This window comes from Sinohyriopsis cumingii, chromosome 6 (assembly GCF_028554795.1).
Source record: "Sinohyriopsis cumingii isolate HCF-2022 chromosome 6, ASM2855479v2, whole genome shotgun sequence".
NCBI lineage: Eukaryota > Metazoa > Mollusca > Bivalvia > Unionida > Unionidae > Sinohyriopsis > Sinohyriopsis cumingii.
The window spans coordinates 45,442,881-45,451,590 of NC_142966.1; the positions used below are offsets into that span (position 1 = coordinate 45,442,881).

Sequence of the window (8,710 nt, forward strand, 5' to 3'; positions counted from 1 at the left end):
CAACGTTATTGTTTCTCAAAATCATAAAAATGATATTTTGATCTGTAAAACATTGATGTGGGGAAATAGCTCTCTGTAATCATTTGCGAGAAAGAGAGAAGAGATATGAAGATTGAGAGAGACATTTGCCAGAAATAAAATAAGAGCGTCGGTAAAACACGTTTTCAACAGCAAGACAGTCTATTTATTGCAAAGTTTTTGAATCCTTTAAAATCATCTCCAAATATAACCATTAATTTCAAACAATTTCAGAGACTTATCAGTCTTGCAAGATGAATTCAAATATATCGTACAACTAAATTCGGTCATTGAACCTACCAATATCAGTGAGATATAGTGAGGGCAATATGAACTTCCAAACTTTAATTTCAGTCGAACAATATGTAGGCAATCCAAACATCATATTTTGTTCTGAAATAATAAAATAGTAAAGCCTAATTCATTTTCCAATATTTATGATATTTTGAGTAAATACAAAATGTTCAAATGCGGGTTCTGTTGCTATCTAGATATTCTCCTTTAAGTGTTCAAATATAGGAACCGGTAGAATGTAATTTAGCTTGCATTTTGTAGTTTTAAATATATAAGTGCACACTCTACTAGACTATTAAGTCTATTTATATAAAAACAAGTGCAGGAATGTCATATCTTCAACAAGAAAAGTATACCTTGTGACAGAAGTTATCCCTTTTATTTTTTTCAGATTGTTCTCTCTGTCGTTTCTTCTCTATGTTTTTCATTCTCTTCACTGACAGCCAGCACTTAAAGTTTAGACGTGTCAGTGTGTTAATAATTAAATAACTGTAAAGTCACCTTAATGAGTAATTGTTCATTATAAATATTTTTAATTTCAAATGCTATAGTATCAACATACAGAACTATTTGGATGATTTTATTATATTCGTCTACTTTCATACTTTTGATGCGCAACTTTCACCCATCTTTGTTAACAATGGCAGAAAGAAACAATCTATTTTTCTGAATTAACATGTGCCGATCACTACTTTGTAATCACACAGACAAATGAAGAAACACACACTAAACCACACCTTCTAGTAAATAGTTAAGTTCCCTGGAGTTGATTTTGCATGATTTATAAATCCTTGCTAACATTGTAATAGTTTTTGAATGCTTTCTGGCTTTTCGTTACACAACCACTTGTTAGACTGCAACTCCTTTGTTCATAGACAATTGATTAATTCACTGTATTGTTTTTCAAGACTTATCTATGATATATGAGTACAATCTCCTTCAGTGTACATAAAAAAGGAGAATCGAGAACTGCAGATTTATGAATTTTTGAGCTCGTTTCAATTTGTTTGAATTTATAATTGAGGTCAACGGTGTTTTCCTGATGTTTGAGGCTTGACACTCCTCTTTGATAGACTATCACATATTACAACTTCCGCCTAATGAATATACATGGGAAAATTTTATAATATTGCATATTTGATTGCGTCGATTCTCCGAGCGGGATATTGATTTGTTTGCTCCTCTTTGATACGTATTGCGGAAATGGCTATACATTTGGTGTCACTCCATTATTATATAATTCCATATGGTGTGCAGTTGCTATGTATAATATTAAGTCAGCAAAACTTTCCTATATAATATTGCCAATACTCTCCCAAGTCGGTCATTTCTAATCAGGAACGATAAGATCACGTCTAGGATAATGGCAGGTGAGTAAAACACAGATAAAATACTTAATGTGAGCGTTATTGATTTGACATATTAGCGTGTTTACCAATTATCAGAAAATTATATAAGAAGTTTTATCATTGACATAATTAATAACGGTTTTTATTAGCGTGCATGCATTCAAATTCTCAGCAATGACATATCTGTTTAAAGCATCAACGTGACAGAAGTATTCAATAAACAATATTGTTTCCGATGCATCGGACAGCCTGCAATGTCATGGAAACATATTTATATCTTGTTTATATTAATATAGGTTCGAATTTTTAGCCACGTTAGTAATTTATAATTTTTGCTTCTTTCCTAGCCATGAACACGTTGTTAGTCCTCTGCATACTTGCATTAGTTTCCACCGTCGGCATGGTCTCCGGCTTCATTGGGGGAGGAGGTCAGAGCGGCTACGGATGTGAGTGCCTAATTGTTATCATTTAATACTGAAGACTCGTTCCATACACTTGTATTAATACCCGAAGTAATAATAGACGTCTCTTCAGACAATACTTTATTTCTTAGGTAGTAGCAATACCTAGTAAGCATGCGTAAATAATATCTTCTCTTCTATTAGCCCGTGTTTGAGAGATATCTAATGCGATATAACTTGATATTTTGTCCAGATTCATTATTACAAGGGGTATGCTATTCACAGTATCTAATATTTTACTTTAATAAAGTTTTAATCTTGAGGGTAAACGGTACTCAATAAAAATATCTTTCAGATTATAACATTTTGGTCATCATAAATGGGTGTCTTATTATTTCTATTTCTTCAATGGAATAATACATTGCTTTGATAATTATAATTGGAATAATAATTAAAATTTCTTAAATTTGTTTTAACCCTAAAACCAACGACATGTGAAATTCAGCCACCAACATCATCATCATATCACATAGTGGTTTCAGCTTCTCTATCATTTCGTTCAAATCTTAGTGTTCTAATTACTTGTAAATTGTCATAGTGTCGTTTATTAAAGGCTTTTGTGATCAAACAGCAATTAGTAACAAGAGGTCGTTTTGCCACCGAGAAAGCATAGATTGATATTATCGAAATTTAAAACGATTGTATATGGATTCCTGAATACGATTATTATTCCTTTTTCTTGAAGAAATGTAATATCGTAAAACCATTTTGCATAGACATCAGAGGAAAATAGATATTTAGAATAATTTGTGAAAAATTTCCTAAATAATTTTAGTTCTATAATATTTAGAAACCTTTCACACCCTCTGTATTCACATCATCATCGCTGCCTCTTTCTCCTTTCAGTTATCTTCTTGATTATTATCCTCATAATATTTATGCAAGGATCTCATCTTGGAAAATAGAAATCAGACGGAAACTAAGGGTAAGCATGATTTGTAAATGTAACACATGTAACACACGCAACATTCTTTGTGGATATCATCACAATTTCTCGTAAACAGTTTTAGAGAGAACATCAGAATTTTATATAATTTGTTTTTGTTTCAAAACGACCGAAGTTTGAAAACAGTGATTACTTTGTTTTATTAGCTCTGCTTTTGAGAATGGGGTCTTTGGAAGCAATTGACTCGAGTAAATGAATTCGTCGTTTTTTTCATCTAAAGGCATTTTGATATCATCCATATGCAATAGTATAGTTTATCATGTTGTATTTGGGTTATTAGAAGTGACATTGAAATAATACAAATATTCGGTATCCTTTGTCGTCTGTCTCCCATTAAATTGTAAGCGTAAACAAGATACATATAATACATATTTGGTGCTATGACATCCGGAATATCAATGAAGGTAAGTAAGAACTTGCTGTTATATTAATCCACTTTCGCCTTTTATATAACTGCAATGTCTCGTCTAAGTAAATTAATCTAAATGTCGAAATTGTAACGGTGGATATGAAAATAGAGGTTTATAACTTATATCATGATGGTTAATAAACGAATTTCAATCTTTGCAGGAATAACATGTTTCATAATTTGGATCGGTATGAAAATTGGGACTTGAGAAGAAGATCCTCCAGGCATATAACAAAGGCAGACTGTTTCAAGCATAATCCAATGTACTTTTAAAAAATAAATTAGATTATTTTGAAAATGGCATATGTTATATTTAGATAATATCACTACGAATCTGTCTCTTTCTCCCTCTTCTGAAAATTTTTAACGAATAGGACTTTAGATACAAATATAATTGCACATAATACGGCAATTTTCTTATCAATTAATAATGTATATTCCATAGAATGTTATCTGAGTCAATATTTTACATGGCTGGAGGATTATTGAGAAAGAAACAAGGGTAGTTATAAGTGAGTATAAGACAATATGCTTCTTTCTGAGGACATTTAATAGAATTTGCGAAATAAATATATAACCGTATATCAATTGCCATTAATGATATTGGAGTTGTAATTCTGGATTTTAAATATTTTCAATAATATTTCCGGAATAAAATTTCCCATAATTTTTTATCTAATTTTGCCAACAATTTAAAGTTGCTAAAATACCTTGCATTGAACAAAGTCTACATATTCTGATGCTATACTATGGAATTGATTTATGCTTACATTAGAGCTGATAATTAGATTAAATCATTTAGCAGAATAAAATGCCATGCCCAATAGAATAATATTTAGACTGTTTGAACGAGTCTTCCAGGATGCGCCATATCTTTCGTAGCATTACATGACTATTAAACATTTGCAAGAACTCTCAGCAAAAGACCGTATCGAATGCTGTATGATATATATTATCAAAATACTTCTATACCAGTCTTGCAATAGGATAACGATAGATCTGTAATTAGAAAATTTAAACAGTTTATTGCAGATGAAACTTTTGTGAACCAGTTTTAAAACACTAGTACGTATTATTGCGATAATTAATAATATTTAACATACTCATCATCGCACCTTTACAATGGGTGTTACTAACATATTTTCAAAGTTTCTCAGATACTTAGTAGTCATATTCATGTAACTACTATTTGAAACGTTTCCAAATATAAATGCCTTATTTGTACTATGAAAACCTTTTGTGGAGCCAATTCTTTGTAGAGAGGCCTTTTTACAAACGCACTGGTACTGATGGTCTAATTACTTAATTTTCGACGTTATCAGTCATTTTTATAATTGAAATGATTGTACAATACAAGTTGATAACTAACTTAAAGAGCAGACGTAATGAATGACGGAATGAAAAAAGAACAAACTATTATAATGAATGTAAGAAAGAAAGAAAATAGAAGAATTGGCAATACATGAATTTTAACATAAATGAAAAGTAACAACAGGATAATAGAAGACAATAACATTTCACGAAATGGACATCATAATTTCATGAAACCTGAAATTAAAATAATGGAATAAAATGAATGCAAAATAAGACAATGAGCGGATGTTACTACATAATAAATAATTTACTGGACAGAACGATTAAAAATTATTTTCAATGTTGAAAAGCATCTATCGTCCACATTAGGCTAAGTAAGGTCTAAAAAACAAGTCTTTATTTTGCTTTACCTACTAAATATTTTGCTAATAGTGCATATCTTCGTACGTCTTTGTAGATATCGAATATAGTAGGTCAGTACAGTTTAGATTTAAGATATGGTTAAATTAGTAACATGATCTCTATTTTCCACGGCTGTTCACCGCGCCCGCACCGCGGCAGAATTCATAGTGGTATACATCACAAACAAATACATCTATAAAACACAGCAGTCTATAATAATAATAATAATAATAATAATAATAATAGATAAAAAATTATTATGCAGCTTTTTTGCATATTTTGATACTAGAGTCAATATTTCGTTTAGTACAAGTAATATGACTCGTTACAATCCGCCACAAATTTGAGTATTTTAAGAGAATCGTGCAGTAAAAAGTCATGTTTGGGTTCTTATTTTTATTGAGTATTTGATGAGAATCATGCCAATTATAATCCATGTTTTATGTTTTAATTGTCAATGAGTATTTGGCGAGAGTCATGCGAAAAAAGCGATGTGTTGGTTATAATTCGCATTGTGTTTGCTTCCTTCTTGTAAAAGTTGTATACATAGTTCAATTGAGTCTATGATATTGAAGTAATTCAGTTGTGAATTGCATTTCAGCGACATCACAATGTTGAACCGAGAATGATCTTTATAAAGTTTTCCTGGAGATATCTCACATATATGTTGCTTTCTATTTACTGTTTTGTAACGTGTTTAGGCTCGAATAAACAGTAAAGCAGAAAGTGTGAAAACAACAAGCTTTTTAAAATTTGACAAATAATTTATTTTCCTGGAAAATTCTGTAAAAATTAAAAAAGGAGTATTTACGATTTAAAGAATGAAATCCAAAAGTAATCTAAGAATAATCCACGAATTAAATTGCAAAAGTCCTTGTAATAAATGTTCTAATAATTTCAAGTTCGAATCTTGATGGAAACTCCAAGATGGATGACAATGACGTTTGCTGTAGTCAGTACTGTGCTTATCTACAGTTCCTTGTAGAAATACAAATAAAGGCACTCCGGTGTTGGAAATCCAAATTTAATTTGCAAGCAATGTCTTTCCAAAATTTCCGTGTGATCACTCCTCAAAATATTTCCAGAGAATAACGAAATCACGTGCACAGAATATGGCCTTGATTAGAAGAAAAATTCTCTCAAAGAAATAAAAAAAAAATTAAAAGGTTGTTTACATATTAAATGTAATTCCACCATGACCTTGGAAACAATTAATCATTTTAAAATAAAATAGGACTTTGTTTACAAAGTTTGAATCAAGGTCTTAATTTAGATCAACACCTGGTGTGTACGAAAAGAATGATTCTGGAAAATATCCATCTCCACTGAATAAATTTACATTATAATACCATATAATAGAATTAAAAAAAATTAAAACTGAAAACAATTAAATTAGAATAAATATATATTAAATCAGTTGTACGTAACAGTTTTCACTGTAGTTTGCTGCATCATTATCAATACCATTAACATCCTATCAACATAATTCTAGAGTTTTTATATGTAAAGGAAATCCCTTTGTATATGTTCTATATGTATCAAGTATCTTACCCCATAATCCCTTACAGCATTTTGTTATAATTTGCCCGTATATTCGAGGGAGAATACAATAGGCAGATGTATAGATTATACAATTTAATTCAAGGGACTATGCATTTTTTAAGCGAAATCTTCATCTAAACCAAAATAGCAAATGCCAATTAGCCATGTATATACAATTCCCTATGTCATTACCTAATCCACATCTGCTACTTACGATACTTAACCAAGGGGTCTGAAATAGCTGTGCACATTTTCTCCAGCGTGATTTATCTCCCTTACCTCTTGTATAGGCTGCCATTAGTACTCTATGTGATTCATAATCACATATTTGAGTAGATCTATAATACTATCGTATAGCACATTTGATTCATTACTCGTTTGGTTACTGGTGTGTATATCTTTTAACATATAATCAATACTTGGTTCGATTGGGTAGAACCCTCTGTAAGGTATTTACCTTACAGGTTTTGGTTAGGCAGGGTGCAATCGGCAAAGCAGACGTCTTGCTACACAACTCTCTTGGGAATTGCAATCGTTTTATAGTCAGTATAATTGGTTTGTAATTAACCTGTTTTTCTACTAGTGTATATATATCTTCCTCAGAGTGAACAGAACAGTTTTCAGATGACATAGATATCAATCAATTTTATGTTCTACTTGATAATAATAATAATAATAATAATAATAATAATAATAATAATAATAATGATGATAATAATAATAATAATTATAATACAAAAAGTAATAATGTTATTTAATTTCAGTAATACATTTATTCTGTCACTAACATGTAAACCGCTTGTCTGATCATCAACGATTTATACAGGATTTATAGAAAGCATGCAAGATAATACAACTTGTACTCGATCTGTGAATATAGTTTTGAAACATGGAATAATTAGCATACGTATATTCATTTGATGTCTGCAGAAGTTGGTAAACATCTCCAGTATCAGTACAACGCAACTATGGTTGTCTGCATCTAATATTTTGAGGTATACCCACGTTAGCCAATAGAAGGCAGTTAAAATGCCCAGTCAACGAATACCGCACGAAATATTAAAATTACATGTGTAGTTTTGAACGAAGACCCACTTAAAATCCTTTAATAACAGGATACACGTTTCATTTAATTATAATCTGAATTAAATGTTTGCTTGACAATATTACAAATTTGAAATTCATTTAATCACATAGTTTATATTTCAGTAGAAAGTATCAAAGTGAAGACTGAATAATTTCGTTCACTGAAACATACGTTCCACATTTCATTTGCTGTGCATAAAAGTAATCATCAACAAAGTTAATCTAGTAAAGGAGGACAATACAATTTTTACAAACTATCAATCAAAGAATAAGGATCCACCCGTATACAGAGATCATTTCATATGGACAAAATCATTTGTCAACAGAGAATGTCCAATGCATGTAATGTCTCATTGTTGGATACGGTACACATTAATCGTTCGAATAGGTCAAAAACAGCTCATCCAAGACTACTCGCACATCAGCACAATTAATACATAAATGCATCTGTTAAGCTCTATACTATCGCAGACGTGAGGAACGTAATAATTAGTTTGATTTATACTGAAACATTCTTAAAAATATATTCTTTTTGTTTTGTTGAAATATGTATATTTTTAAATCTGACTTACTTTGGCTATAAGAAGAAGAAGAAGAAGAAGAAGAAGAAGAGGATAAAGGAGAAGTAGAAGCGTAGAGGAAGAAGAATAATGTCGAAATTTAGCTAGCGTCTCTCAATTAGCAGCATTCGACTAATTTCCTTGAAGCCATTGACTGAAGACGTCACGTATAACACCACATACTTTATACCCATTGGTTTGGCATGAAAATGATTGCATACAACTAGACACATTTTCAAATACATAACATAATGCATTGTGAAAGGTAAATGGACCTGCCTTGATGAATACGTTTGTCACCTCTTTAATGTTTGAAAGTGGCTCTAAGA

At 30.8% G+C, this 8,710-nt stretch overlaps 1 long non-coding RNA gene across 1 annotated transcript; it reads left to right on the plus strand.

Moving 5' to 3' along the window:
- The first annotated feature begins 1,571 nt into the window (after nucleotides 1-1,571).
- On the plus strand, nucleotides 1,572-3,741 carry LOC149796843 (uncharacterized). The gene is made up of 4 exons (XR_016421475.1): nucleotides 1,572-1,682; nucleotides 2,009-2,107; nucleotides 2,969-3,047; nucleotides 3,639-3,741. It is a non-coding gene; the product is annotated as an uncharacterized LOC149796843 (long non-coding RNA).
- Nucleotides 3,742-8,710: the final 4,969 nt, after the last annotated feature.